The sequence below is a fragment of the Gossypium raimondii genome, chromosome 12 (genome assembly GCF_025698545.1).
Source record: "Gossypium raimondii isolate GPD5lz chromosome 12, ASM2569854v1, whole genome shotgun sequence".
NCBI classification, from domain to species: Eukaryota; Viridiplantae; Streptophyta; class Magnoliopsida; order Malvales; family Malvaceae; genus Gossypium; species Gossypium raimondii.
Window position 1 is genome coordinate 34,878,746 of NC_068576.1, and position 15,666 is coordinate 34,894,411.

Consider the following 15,666-nt stretch of genomic DNA (forward strand, 5'->3'; position numbering starts at 1 on the left):
ATACAGTAAATGTGATAGCTCGAAATAGGGCCTAATCGGAATAGTGGTTTCGTAACCATAAATTCAAAGTGAAATAATTTAATTTTATAAATTTTTATTAATTACTGATTGATTGAAATATTGTGTGAAAATATGGATAGAAAATTTTAATGATTTAGTGCCTAATTGAATTTTTAGGACTAAATCGAGAAAAATGCAAAGTGTGTCTAATTAGTGATTAAATGACTTAATTGAATTATTGCATGAAATTGGAAGTGTTTATGTGGCAATTAGACCATAAATTAGTGTTATGGACACAAAAGGGTATTTCTAGAAAAATATCTAAGTAATGGGTCAAGGGCATTTTTGTCCAAATTGGGAAAAAGACAAAATAAAGAGAAAATAAGTGTCCATCTTCTTCAAAATCAGAAGCTTGCTGCCGAAAGTTTCATGTTACCATAGCTAAGGTTCTTGATTTTTCTAAGCTCAATTGTAAGTGATTTCTTGCCCCGTTTTTAATTATTTTCGTATTTTTATGCTTATTGATGCTTGAATTTCATGTTTCTACCATTTAATTTAAATGAAATTGAAGTTTAAAAATTGACCCATTCATGATATAATTGTAAATTGATTAGTGATGTTAGATAATGAATGTTTGAAGTGTTAATTACAAGTTTTACTAGATGAATTTCAACGAAAATGTTGAAAAAGGGCTAAATTGTGAAAGATGGTAAAGTGTGCATAAAGTTGTGATTTTGTGAAATTGAGGGCTGTTATGAGCATGAAATATGATTTAGTGAAGTTTGAAATTTAAGAATTTAGTGAATTTATTTTTACGAGCTTAGGGACAAAAGTAGAATTTTTGAAAAGTTTTGGGGAAAAATGTAAATTTGCCAAAATGTTGTGTATGAATTGTATTTGAATGAAATGTTGATAAAATGTATTAAATTGTGTTAATATAGATCAAGAAAGAAGAAATAGTGCAAGTGATCGGGGAAAAGAGAAAGTTATCGACTAAATTACAAAAATAGTCGTTTTGCATCCGAGGTAAGTTATGTGTAAATAATAGTTATATTTTTATAAATTGTGAATTATATTTGATATGTGAATTAATATTGAATGTGGAAGGAAAATTGTTCATGAATTATTCAAGTGATAAAGTGTTGAAAATAAAGTGTTAAGTGTAAATTCCCGGTTGAACTTAGGAATAGAAGTGGATACAAGTGACATGTCACTAGAGATCAGTGTTACAGTGTTACAGTGAGTCCCGGGTGCTGGGTGATCTAGCATGTGTTGCAGACACCTGACAGCTTGTGTGAGCAGGCCCGTGGACATTTCCAGTGTTATTGATCAGTGGTAGCTTCGGCTACGTTTCAGTGGTAGCTTCGGCTACATTTCAGTGGTAGCTTCGGCTACATAACAGTGGTAGCTTTGGCTACATATCAGTGTTGCACTTATGTGCTAAATCTCTACGTATCTGTGTATATTTCGAGTGTTCAACGGGATTAATGATGGGTTAAAGTGAATATGAAATGAAGTGTGTATGCAGGTACAATTGAAAGAATTGAGCATATGTGATAAATGTTAAGTGTGAAAATGTATATGCAAGTGAATTGGTAAGATTGTGCATGTGTAAGTGATTGAAATTGCTAAGAAATGTTTTGATTAGTTATATGTTAAAAGTGTTAATTATTAAATGAGTAATTATTGTTTACATGTAACTTACTAAGCTATTTATAGCTTACACCTTTCTTTCTTTTCCTTTGTTTTATAGTGATTTGAACTTGATCGAATTGGGGATCGTCGGAGCTCGTATCACACTATCATAATCATCTCGGTATTATGTGCTTTTCAAAATGTTTAAAATATGACATGTATAGAGTCTTGATCATTTTGAGTATGTTCAAATGATATAGCTAATATTAGCTATTGAAGTAGCTATTAAAGAATATGTTTTGGTGTTATGTATGTTAAAATGGTAACTAATTCAAAGAAGCAGTTTCTTTGACAGCAGCAGTGACGTGAATGTGAAAAATCACCATAAATAGTAGAAATGTAATTAGAGAGTGAATTATATATGGAATTAAAGCTTATCAAGTCTATTTTTATATGAAAGAAACGGTGTAGGCAAAGGAATTCTGTATTTTGAGATATTTGAATTTTAGTGAGATAGGGTCAGAATGGTTTTTGAAGTCCCCTGTTCTAACTTTGAAAAATCATTATAAATTTTACAGAAATAATTATGGGTCATAATTTATATGTGTAGATTTATTAGTGAGTCTATTTTCAAAAGAAACAAACGATAACCTTATATGTATTCTGTACAAAGAGATAATTGATTTTTAGTGCCAAGAGGTCAGATCTGTCGAGCTGTGAAACAGGGGATACTTTAATGAATAAACAGTACTAATTTGCTACGTCAAAAATTATGAAAATTATATGGTAAGTAGGAATATGAGTCTAGTTTCAGGGAAAATTTACGGATTTAAATTTTGAGTTCTGTAACTTGAGTTATAAGTAAATTAGTGACAGTCACGCAGGTGGACAGTTTTGTTGTGAACAGTGAATTTAATTTTAAAAGCAAATTTTTATGCTCTGAATTGGTAAGTTAAATTGGATAACATCTCGTACTCGATTCCGGCGATGGTCTCGGGTAAGGGGTGTTACAGTAAAATCTTCAAACTTGCCCCTATTCTGCTACCTGACAGCTTCGTCCCTTCTTTGCTAAAAATTAATTATGTCTTAGTAAAAAATTTGGATGATGTTTCCATTTGTTTCTATTGAAAATATGCTCATTAATAATTTAAAAATGAAAATTTTAACCCCTAATTATTTTTTTCCAATTTTTGATGATTTTCCAAAGTCAGAATAGAGGAACCCAAATTCATTCTGCCCTTGTCTCACAAAGTTTATTATACCTCACGATTTAAAATTCCATTACTTACATCATTTATTCTATGAGAAACTAGACTCAATAAGTTTTAATTCCATATTTTATTCATCCTTTAATTCGATATCCACAATTTAAGGTGATTTTTCAAAGTTAGCCTACTGCTGTTGTCCAAACAACAAGCAATTTCGGCTTTTCACTGAATCTTTTTTTTTTTTTGCGTTTCAGGTACATACCTGGTTTTGTTTGATGCTAAAACAGTCCCCGAGCACTCCAAACCCTATAATCAAGACACTCAACATCAATTTAGCGAATTTACAAGTGAATTGACAACCAAGAACGAACCGAAAGCCAACTTACCACCAACGATAACCCTCCGTTTAACTATTGTTAAAACGAAAACACTGGATTCACCAATCCAAGCCTCCCCCTACGCCCAAATCGTAGAGAAAAAACATTACCACTTCAGTCGTTAAGAGATTCATGACAGAAACGAAGAGAAACACTTACTGAAACTAAGCGAGCACTAACTGTGTGCGGAAACGAAGGAAAATAAATGGATTAGGGAAAAATCAAGAAGAAGAAAAAGAAGAGAAAGATGGAAAAACTCAGAGAATTTCGGCAAGAGGAGAGGGAGAAGAATAGACGGCATATTTTTTTTTGGAAAAGAGAGTCAAAATTCGGTTATGGGAAAAAAATAAAATAAAATCTCGATAACCCCTAAAATCCCTTAATCTTCTCCCCTAATTCCCACTACACATCCACTACTTAGAATCCCCCTATTACACAACTCTATCCCGAAATCTGAGCAAAAAAAATAATACCCTTACCTGCATAGGGATTCAAACACAAGACCTCCACCATAATAACACACCATTTAACCACCAAACTAGCAAACTCATTCTGATATAATTTATCCAACAATCAAATAAAAACCTATTGAACAAGAGTAAACCCTAATTCATTCAAAATACCAAAATTTGCCCAAGCAAAGGCTTAAACTTGGGACCTCCCAAACACTTCTAAAACACATAACCACTAAAGATGACAGATATTTGTGTCATATTTTTACAATAATGAAATTAGAAATTTTGGGATGTTACAATTCGATTCGATTAAAAAAAAATTCAAATTGAGTTCGGTTGCTAAAATAAGATTCGTCAACTCGACTAACTTGAAATTTTTTGACTCGATACGACTCGACTCGATCGAATACTCACCCCTAGTTAGATATTACTTAGCAAATTATCAAATATGTTACATTACTTTGTTTTTTTAATTTTGTTAAAATGTAACGGTACGTTTGGTTCGCTAGAATGGAATAGAGTATGAATGTAATAGTTATACGGGAGGAATGGAATAGAGACGTAATAAGTATTACATTGTTTGGTTGATTGAATGGAATACATTTGTAATGCAATTCCATTGTTTGGTTGATTAGAATCATGATTTAGAATAGATTTGACAAAGATTATTTTACCCTTGCTACAAATATTAATTTATTTACAAATTGAATTTATTGTTTTAATTTATTAAATAAAATATTATTAGCATTAAAATATTATTTTAAGATATTTAAGATATTATATGTAAATAAATAATTAAAATAACATTTTATTAATATTACTATTAATTTATTATTGGTTTATTATGAATTATTTTTTAAAATAAAAACATATCTTCAAAGTTTTTAAATATATAAGTTAATAAATTATTTAATTTGTATCAGTTAATAAATTATTTTACCTCTCCTCTCTCTCATGTTTCCCCTTCTCTTCCTCATTTTATTGTAGAAGAACCTTCATCATGTTTTCCAGAAACCACCATTCACCACCGCACCAACCATCATTGGCAGCTATCAACCATCGCCATTTCTTACCAAAAAAATCAGATTTGGATTATATCAACCCCCTCTTTTAGATTCTCTTGTTAGTTTTCTCTAAATCCACCCATAACACTATAGATCTACAAAAAAATATTTTGAAGCTTCCACCCACATTGCGCCATCTTCCACCGCTTCAACAGTCACAATTTTCTAATACGTGATTCTTTATCCCCTCTTTTCCTCCTTTCCTAAGTTAAAAACCCCAAATCAAGTACCAAAACTCAAAAACCCTTTCTTTTTTTTTTATCACTAAGAAGAAAAATACCCAAAACAATGCAATCATCATGCAATTTTCTTTGTAACAATTCTCAAATGACTCAAATTATAGGATCATTCTCGTTTATTTCTTTCTCTCTTCATTTTTGCAATTTTACTTTGTTGTTGTGTTGAATGATTTCGAGTTTTGTTGTGTTTTTTTATATTTATTTTATATCAAGGCCCGGAAAAGGGTATTTTAGGAGGAAGAAAAAGATTCCATTTGGGAAAGAGCTTGGAATAGCCATTCAGTACTCCCTCTATCGAATGGCTATTCAATGATTTTTCGTAATACCGTAGGAATCAGTCATTCGACGTGTAGAGAATTCAATGAACCAAATAGTTGCTTCACTGTAGCGCGTGGAATAAAGCAAGAATGGAATGGCCATTCCGTCTAACTAAACATGGCGTAAGATTTCATTATTTAATTAATTATCCTTAATAATTGTTGATGGGTAACTGGATTCGATAAGAGCTAGCAAACCCTTAAGTGGGTTGATATTGTCTCCAATGTGGGGTTTTGTCTCTCGACTCTACAAGTACTTAAAGAGGTGACGGGTTCATAGAGTGGGAGCACTTTGTTTAATGACTTAAGTGGTAGCATTCTCACACAAAAGTGCTATATATGCTATAGGGTATGGGTTTGAGTTTAATCATGTGCAACATGTAATGACCCAAAATTCACGAGCATCGAACAAGTACAATATCGGGATGCCGTCTTAGTAAACTGAGTCCGTAAATAATTATTAAGAGTAATTATTAGTCTAGTAATGTGTCTAATTAAGTTTTAATTAGATGAATTTAGTTTAATTAAGAGAAATTAGGAAAAATGACTAAATAGAATAAGGTATAAAAGTTAAATTATAGATTAAAAGAAAGTATAAAGGACCAAAATGGAAATTAAGCCAATTCATAAATATGAGGGGCATAAGTTGGTTGAATTGAAGATATTACATGATATTTAATTAATAATTATTAAGGTTTATTATTAAATTATAAATTATAATAATTATTATATTATGAAATAAGTTAAATAAAGACAAATGTATAGTAATGATTAAATACAAATGTATAGTAATGATTTAATACAAGTGTATAGTATAGATGATATTGTACATTTATGAATAAAATATATATGTACATTTGTAATATTATTATTTGTTGTTAAATAGATTTTTATTAAATAAATAAGATAATTGACAAATGTATGGTACAAAATTTAAACAACTGTAATAATATAAATATGTACAACTGTAATTAAATAATTCATTTACTTAACATTTAAGCATAAGATATTTTATATTAAATAAAATAAAGTAAATAAAAAGAAACTAAAGAAAGAAAAGAAAGAAAAGAAGTAAAAGAAACAAAAGAACAGCAAAAGCCATTCGAACAGGGGAAGAAAGAATAGGAAAGAAAATAAAAGGAAAACTAGGGATTTGAAGCTTGAAGTTTAATTGGTAAGTTAAATTAAGTCTTTTCTCTTAAATTTGATGTTTTAGAAGTTTTAAAACAAGGTTTTGATGGAATTAAGTTGATATTTTGTAAGTTCATAGGTTTTCAAGTATAGTTTATGTTGAACAAAAAGATGAATTAGGAATTTAAATGAATGAAATTCAAGTTAGAATTGATAAAAGGATTAAATTGTGAAGTAAGCTATAAGTTTTATGTTTTAGGGACTAAAATTGAGCAAAATTCGAAATTAGGAAAATATGCTGGAAATTTAATAGTTAAATTTGAGTTTGGATGAAATTTGAATAGAAATAGACGTGAAGTGAATTAGAAAAGTAAGTAAACTTAGTTAGGATTAAATTGGGAATAAGGTGAGAATTGATTAGAAATCCAATTATTTATTATAATTAATGCTGTAATTAATAATATAGTAATAATTATTATTATTTTCGTAGCTAACAAAGAACCCGAGGCATCGGCATCGAAAAGAAAGGAGAAAGCTATCGAGGACTAAGACGGGATATTTACGGTTTGTATTACCATAATTCAAATTATTTATTATTTAATGTTAAATTTAAATTATGTGTATGTTAAGCAAATAATAAGGTAAGTGACTTTAATGAATTGAATTTGGAAATTGAATTGAATGAGAAAAGTATGTGTTGGTATTGAATTGTATTTTGATTAGTGAATGGAAAAGTATAATTGATATTGAAAATGAATTCTTGAAATAAAACTGAAAATTAGATTGTGAAATTGAAATACCCTATTAACTAGTTAATTTGAGCAGATATAATTAGCATGCCATAGGATTTGGAAGAGTACGGGATTTATCGGCCTTGCCGATCAGGCACTTTATGTGTCGTATTTCAGGCACCTCATGTGTCGTTTCAGGCACTTATGTGTCGTATACTGATCAGGTACTATGTACCGTTTTAGGCACAATGTGTCGTATTGGTGTGTTTGGGTTGGAATCCGTGTATCCGTCAAAGTCCAGATTGTTAATAGGGTGAATAACTGAAATGAGAAATTTATATGAATCTGATTGATTGTAATATTGAAAATATTGAAAGAAATGAGAAAAATGAATTATGGATTGAAATTGAATTTGGAAATGGAAAACATGAACTAAATGTTCATGTAGTAAATGTAATTAAAGTTAAGACATATGATTAAAATTGATGCATAGTTAAAAGTGTATTGTTAATACCAGTATAGTTTAAGAATGAATTAATGTAAGAGAAAATCAATTGTTATATACTTGATATTTATATTTTATTAGGGCTATTATAGTTTGAATTATAGTAATACCACTGAGTATAAAATATTCAACGTACGGTTGTTTCCGTGCGCTGGTCAGTAGAAGTCAAGAGTCTCGGTCCAGCATCCAGAATGATCTTGACTCAAACATAAATTTTGGTGATGTTTTCTCCCTTAATTGAAAGTGGCATGTACTAGGAGTTGTATAGGTTATATAGATATGTTTGTAATGTTGGTTGTAAAAATGGTATACCATATTTTGATATTAGCTTAATAAAATGGTAAAGATTATATTATATAATTTGGCATTAAGTTAGAATGAAAAATGAATGAAGTTATTAGTTAATTTTGAATGATATTATGAATGTTTAGTTATTAATTTACTATGTTAATGAATTGGTCATGATTTAGGTATATTTGAGTTTAAATTGTTTTTGGTTGTGCCATTGGTTTTGGATTGGTTGTTATTTGAAAATTGCAGGGAATGTTAGATGTTTATAAAAGGGATATATTGAGTTTTTTTTAAATAAATAAAAATTTGGAGTACTTGAACAAGTCCCGTTCCATTTTTAATATGTGATTTAACCTCGAGGGTCCACTAAAAGGGATTTTATGATTTAATTTTTATATGTTTGTTATTTACTTATGAATTGCTCGTAAATTGACCGACATGTTCTATAATGCCTCATAGCCCTGTTTCGGCGATGGTTTGGGGTTAGGGGGTGTTACAGTTGTTGGTATCAAAGCTATCAGGTTTAGCCGATTCTCGGACTAAATTCGAGCTCAGAGATTGAGTTTAAATGTACATGCCACTGTCGAGTCAAAATTGAGTCGGGATTTGGATGCTGACCTATTTGTTTATTTCTGTTTATAGATTAAATATGTCAGATGAAAGAATAAACGATACTGATGAAGAAATGTACACTAAAGAAGAAGAATCTTACGGGTTAGATGAAACTGAATCGGTATCACCTAATATAAACCCGATAGGGAATCAACCTCCTAGAGTAGATAGAAGAAATGATAGAGATGATTCTGATATATTAAGAGTTATTACCAATGTTTTGCAAAGAGGAGCTGGGACTGTTCCTGCTACGACTTCTGTACCAACTCAAAGACGGGCCCCAATAAAAGAGTTAAGGAAATATGGTGCCACTGAATTTTTGGGTTTGAAAGGAGTTGATCCATCCACTGCAGAGAATTGGATGGAATCAACTAAACGAGTTCTGCAGCAATTGGAGTGTACCCCCCGAGAATGTTTGATCTGTGTTGTTTCTCTGTTACAAGGTGAAGCTTATCTATGGTGGGAATCTGTAATACGACATTTTCCTATAGAACAGGTGTCATGGGAATTATTCTAGAGAGAATTCTAGAAGAAATATGTTGGGGAACTGTATAATGAAGATAAGAGGCAAGAACTTTTGATGTTAAAACAATGTGATTTATCAGTGGTAGATTACGAGCGGGAATTTTCTAGACTCAGCCGATATGCTTCCGAGTTCATAGCGACAGAGGCTGATAGTTGTAAAAGGTTTTTTCGGGGTTTGAGAGATGAGATCAAAGTACAGTTGGTGTCACACCGAATTACAGAATTTGTAGACTTGGTTGAGAGAGCAAAGATGGTGGAGCAGGTTTTGGGTTTGGATAAAAAGCCTGAGATAGCTAGATCGACTGGGAAACGAGCTGGTATTACTATTTCAAATTCTTTATCGAAAAGATCTCAAGAATCTAGAGGTGGTTGGATGTCAAGTTTTAGATCTGATCAAGGGGACAAAAGCCGGGAAAAATAGACGACGATATCTACTAGTAGTGTAAGAGGTCCACCCAGGGATGCGAAAATTCCAGAATGTGGATATTGTGGGAAGAAACATTTAGGTGAATGTTGGAAAGTGACTGGAGGCTACTTCCGTTGCGGGTCGACAGTGCACTTTCTTAAAGATTGTTCGAAGAATAAAAATGTTACTCCTACCACATCACAGAGATCAGAATCTACTGCTGGAGGCAGAGGTTCGGGCAGAAGTGGTCCGGTATCCAGAGGTAGAGGTGTTCGTAGGAGCAGTGGCATAGTTATACAGCAGTCAGAGGCAAGAGCACCGGCCAGGGCTTACATGGTTCGGACAAGAGAAGAGGGCAATGCACATGATGTCGTGACATGTATATTTTTACTGCATTCTAAACTTGTTTATGCTTTAATTGATCCAGGGTCGTCACATTCATATATTAATTTAAAACTGGTTGAGTCGGGAAAGTTAAAATCTGAAATGTCTAGACATTTCTATTAAAACTCTAGACATTCAGATTTTAACTTTCCCGACTCAACCAGTTTTAAATTAATATATGAATATGACAACCCTGGATCAATTAAAGCATAAACAGGTTCAGAATGCAGTAAAAATATAAATTAAGGGAGAAAACATCACCAAATTTTATGTTGGAGTCGGGATCGTTCTGGATGCTGGATCGGGATTCTTAACTTCTACTGACCTGCGCACGGAAACAACAGTACGTTAAGTATTTTATACTCAGTGGTATTACTATAATTCAAACTATAATAGCCATAATAAAATATAAATATCAAGTATATAACAATTGATTTTCTCTTACATTAATTCATTCTTAAACTATACTGGTATTAACAATACACTTTTAACTATGCATCAATTTTAATCATATGTATTAACTTTAATTACATTTACGACATGAACATTTAGTTCATGTTTTCCATTTCCAAATTCAATTTCAATCCATAATTCATTTTTCTCATTTCTTTCAATATTTTCAATATTACGATCAATCAGATTCATATAAATTTCTCATTTCAGTTATTCACCCGATTAACAATTTGGACTTTGACGGATACACGGATTCCAACCCAAACACACCAATACGGCACATTGTGCCTAAAACGGTACATAGTACCTGATCAGTATACGACACATAAGTGCCTGAAACGACATATGATGTGCCTGAAATACGACACATAAAGTGCCTGAAATACGACACATAAAGTGCCTGATCGGCAAGGCCGATAAATCCCGTACTCTTCCAAATCCTATGGCATGCTAATTATATCTGGCTCAGCCCGACTAGTTAATAGGGTATTTCAATTTCACAATCTAATTTTCAGTTTTATTTCAAGAATTCATTTTCAATATCAATTATACTTTTCCATTCACTAATCAAAACACAATTCAATACCAACACATACTTTTCTCATTCAATTCAATTTTCCAAATTCAATTCATTAAAGTCACTTACCTTATTATTTGCTTAACATACACATAATTTAAATTTAACATTAAATAATAAATAATTTGAATTATGGTAATACAAACCGTAAATATCCCGTCTTAGTCCTCGATAGCTTTCTCCTTTCTTTTCGATGCCGATGCCTCGGGTTCTTTGTTAGCTATGAAAATAATAATAATTATTACTATATTATTAATTACAGCATTAATTATAATAAATAATTGGATTTCTAATCAATTCTCACCTTATTCCCAATTTAATCCTAACTAAGTTTACTTACTTTTCTAATTCACTTCACAGTCTATTTCTATTCAAATTTCATCCAAACTCAAATTTAACTATTAAATTTCCAGCATATTTTCCTAATTTCGAATTTTGCTCAATTTTAGTCCCTAAAACATAAAACTTATAGCTTACTTCACAATTTAATCCTTTTATCAATTCTAACTTGAATTTCATTCATTTAAATTCCTAATTCATCTTTTGTTCAACATAAACTATACTTGAAAACCTATGAACTTACAAAATATCAACTTAATTCCATCAAAACCTTGTTTTAAAACTTCTAAAACATCAAATTTAAGAGAAAAGACTTAATTTAACTTACCAATTAAACTTCAAGCTTCAAATCCCTAGTTTTCCTTTTATTTTCTTTCCTATTCTTTCTTCCCTGTTCGAATGGCTTTTGCTGTTCTTTTGTTTCTTTTACTTCTTTTCTTTCTTTTCTTTCTTTAGTTTCTTTTATTTACTTTATTTTATTTAATATAAAATATCTTATGCTTAAATGTTAAGTAAATGAATTATTTAATTACAGTTGTACATATTTATATTATTACAGTTGTTTAAATTTTGTACCATACATTTGTCAATTATCTTATTTATTTAATAAAAATCTATTTAACAACAAATAATAATATTACAAATGTACATATATATTTTATTCATAAATGTACAATATCATCTATACTATACACTTGTATTAAATCATTACTATACATTTGTATTTAATCATTACTATACATTTGTCTTTATTTAACTTATTTCATAATATAATAATTATTATAATTTATAATTTAATAATAAACCTTAATAATTATTAATTAAATATCATGTAATATCTTCAATTCAATCAACTTATGCCCCTCATATTTATGAATTGGCTTAATTACTATTTTGGCCCTTTATACTTTCTTTTAATCTATAATTCAACATTTACACCTTATTCTATTTAGTCATTTTTCCTAATTTCTCTTAATTAAACTAAATTCATCTAATTAAAAATTAATTAGACACATTACTAGACTCATAATTACTCCTAATAATTATTTACGGACTCAGTTTACTAAGACGAAAGCCCAATATTGCACTTTTTCGATGCCCGTGAGTTTTGGGTCATTGCACAACGCATGTATTTTGCCTTTACCAAGCACTCGATAAGGTGCTCACTAAGTTGGGAGAAAAAACCTCAATTGAGACAATAATGACCCATTGAGAGATCTCTCAACGAACAATAGTTTATAGACTTTTCCTAACAGAATCAACCTCCTTTTAACAATCATATTATTGACATAAATTAATCTTACTTGTTCAAAAATAAAAATTTAATTTCAAAATATAAAATTATTATCGATAATGCTATTTTTTATCAACTAAACACCCATCAATATTTATGCCTAGTTTTGTTTGTTACAGTCCTTGAATTACTTCATTACCTATATTATAGTCACCAAGCTACATAAAATTCTCAGTAAATCTCTATAGAACAAGCATCGTGTAAGTTTTAATGTTAACACATAGCATTATAAAAATTGTCACTACAGCAAAACAAGTTTTTAGCGGCATTTTTTTTGCCCTATAGCAGCGCTCAAAAGACGCCACTATAGATAACATCGCTAAATTTTGTGGCATTTATGTGGGAAAACGCCGTTATAGTATATGATCTTTAGCGGCGCTTTTATTACAGACACCGCTAAAGAACATGATCTTTAGAAGCACTTTTTTTCCAAACGCCGCAGAGAGTCTGTAACACCCCTTACCCGAGACCGTTGCTGGAGTCGAGCACGAGACATTACTAGACTTAACTTAATAGTTCGGAGCATAAAAATTTGCTTTTAAAATTAATTCACTCACGTTCATTCAATATGTCCCTAAAAAGGAATCTTAAGACCCTAAATCATGCAATAAAAATGGTTTGGGTCCAAACAGGAAACATTAAAATTTTTTTGAATACTTAATCAAATTAAAACAATTTATTTCACTATTTACAATAAAACTGTCCACCTGCGCAATAATCACTAATTTAATTATAACTCGAGTTACAAAAATTTAAATTTAGATCCGTAAATTTTTCCTGAAACTAGACTCATATATCTTCTTACCATAAAATTTTCAGAATTTTTGGTTTGGCCAATTAGTACAGTTTATTCTTTAAAGTTTCCCCTGTTTCACTGTTCGACAGTTCTGACCTCTCTTTACTAAAATTAATTATCTCAATATACAGAATTTGGATAACATTCTCGTTTGTTTCTATTGAAAATAGACTCACTAAGGAATCTAAACATATAAACTATAACTCCAAATTATTTTTGTACAATTTTTAATGATTTTCTAAATTCAGAACAGGGATTTCAAAAGCTATTCTGATCCTGTCTCACTAAAATTCAAATATCTAAAATATACAACTCATTTGCTTACTCTATTTCTTTCATATGAAAATAGACTCATTCAGCTTTAATTATATATCTTATTCACTCTCTAATTTAATTTCCACCATTTTGGTTATTTTTCAAAGTCACATCAATGCTGCTGTTCAAAAACTGTCCCATTGCAAATTTTTACTTTTTTTATAATTTCTTTATATAAACTATCATTTAGGCATACACGACACTAAAACACGTTCTTATATAGTCATTTCATTAGTTAATCATTATCAAATATTTACTTGCTACTTCTTAGCCATATCACAAAGACACACACAAAATGACCAAGTCCCTATACATGCCATATAAATCAAAAAGTTGTTTAACAAAATCTACCGGAGTAAATCTGAATAGTGTGATCGTTGATGTAGATCCGATCCTCCGAACACATATATATATCAATCTACAAGAAACAATAAACACACACAAGTAAGCTTACAGAAAGCTTAGTAAGTTCATAGGCTCATAATAAAATCTTACCACAATTTCACTAACAATATTAATAAACAAATAAAAATTCAACATTTCCTGCCAACCACAATCTCAAACAGTGAATCTATATAATCGAGCTCAATATCAGATGTCAACTTATATTTCGACATTTAGCTTCAATTGCACTTACAAATACCTGTCAAATTAGGAATCGTCTTACGGATTGAGTACATCGTTTGCCCGATGCCACGATTTGCTTGAATATTTCACATTGCTATAACTCAGTATGATTTTCTTCACGGAAATATCATACCTAATTTTCACAACTCAGTATGGTTTTCTTCACTGAAATACCATACCTACTTTTCACAACTCAGTATAGTTTTCTTCACTGAAACACCATACCTACTTTTCACAACTCAGTATGGTTTTCTTTACCGAAATACCATACCTACTTTTCACAACTCAGTATGGTTTTCTTTACCGAAATACCATACCTACTTTTCACAACTCAGTATGGTTTTCTTCACTGAAATACCATACATACATTTCAAACTTTGCCATGGATCCACCATGGGCTTATCCGTCAATTTATCACTGGTTACCGTACGTATGTACTCAATCCCGTTTATCCCTTAATTTGAACAGCGTATCCCTTAATTTGAACTAACAATCTCATTTTATTCTCATTTTTACCATAATCGTAATTCAACAACAATATACGAATTGATACATTATATCATTCCCACATTAACAATTACTTATAAAAATTCAGCCATATGAACTTACCTGGGCCAATTTGCAGGAGTTGTGAAAGTTCAGAAATTAGTTCGATACTTTCTCTTTTTCGCGTTTATTTTCGGATTCCCGATCTATAATATAAATTTTTTCATTCATTAGCATCTAATTCAATACTAATTTACTTCACAATTTATGCCTTTCAATTTTTGAAATTACAATTTTACCCCTAAAATTTACATTTTTTACAATTTGGTCCCTACTCAATTAACCCTTCAATTGATCTAATTTTTCTCAATTAACACCTTGTCCAACCATTTTAGACTACTATATTTCCTTTGATATTCAAAACCGCAGCACCAAACCCTAATTCTAAATTTTTTCACAATTAGGTCCCTAAAATCAATTTCTATCAAAATTACTTAATAAAATCATCATATAATAAAATTAAAGCTTTAATTCCATGTTCATTCATCATAAAAATCCAGCACTCATCAATGGTAACTTTCAAAATCAGCCATGAAATTAATAACTAATGAAATAATTAGTTGGACCTAATTGTAAAAGTATCAAAATCACAAAATTACAAGAAATAATCAAGAATTAAACTTAAATGGTTCAAATATATGAAAAACCAGCTTGTAGGGACTCTTCAATGGCGTTTTTGGCTGAAAAATATGAAGAATTGCCTAGAAACTCTTTTAATTAAGATTTTTATTTGTTAACTTTTACAAAATTTCTAATTTTGCCCTTATTACATCACTTTTCCAAATTTTTCTTTTCTTATGCCGCCTCAACTATCCCTTATTGGCATATTTATGCCTTAA

At 30.4% G+C, this 15,666-nt stretch overlaps 1 long non-coding RNA gene across 1 annotated transcript; it reads left to right on the top strand.

Moving 5' to 3' along the window:
* The first annotated feature begins 410 nt into the window (after window positions 1-410).
* On the top strand, window positions 411-1,844 carry LOC128035312 (uncharacterized). Its single transcript, XR_008191679.1, has 3 exons — window positions 411-471; window positions 942-1,026; window positions 1,754-1,844. It is a non-coding gene; the product is annotated as an uncharacterized LOC128035312 (long non-coding RNA).
* The last annotated feature ends 13,822 nt before the right edge of the window (window positions 1,845-15,666 follow it).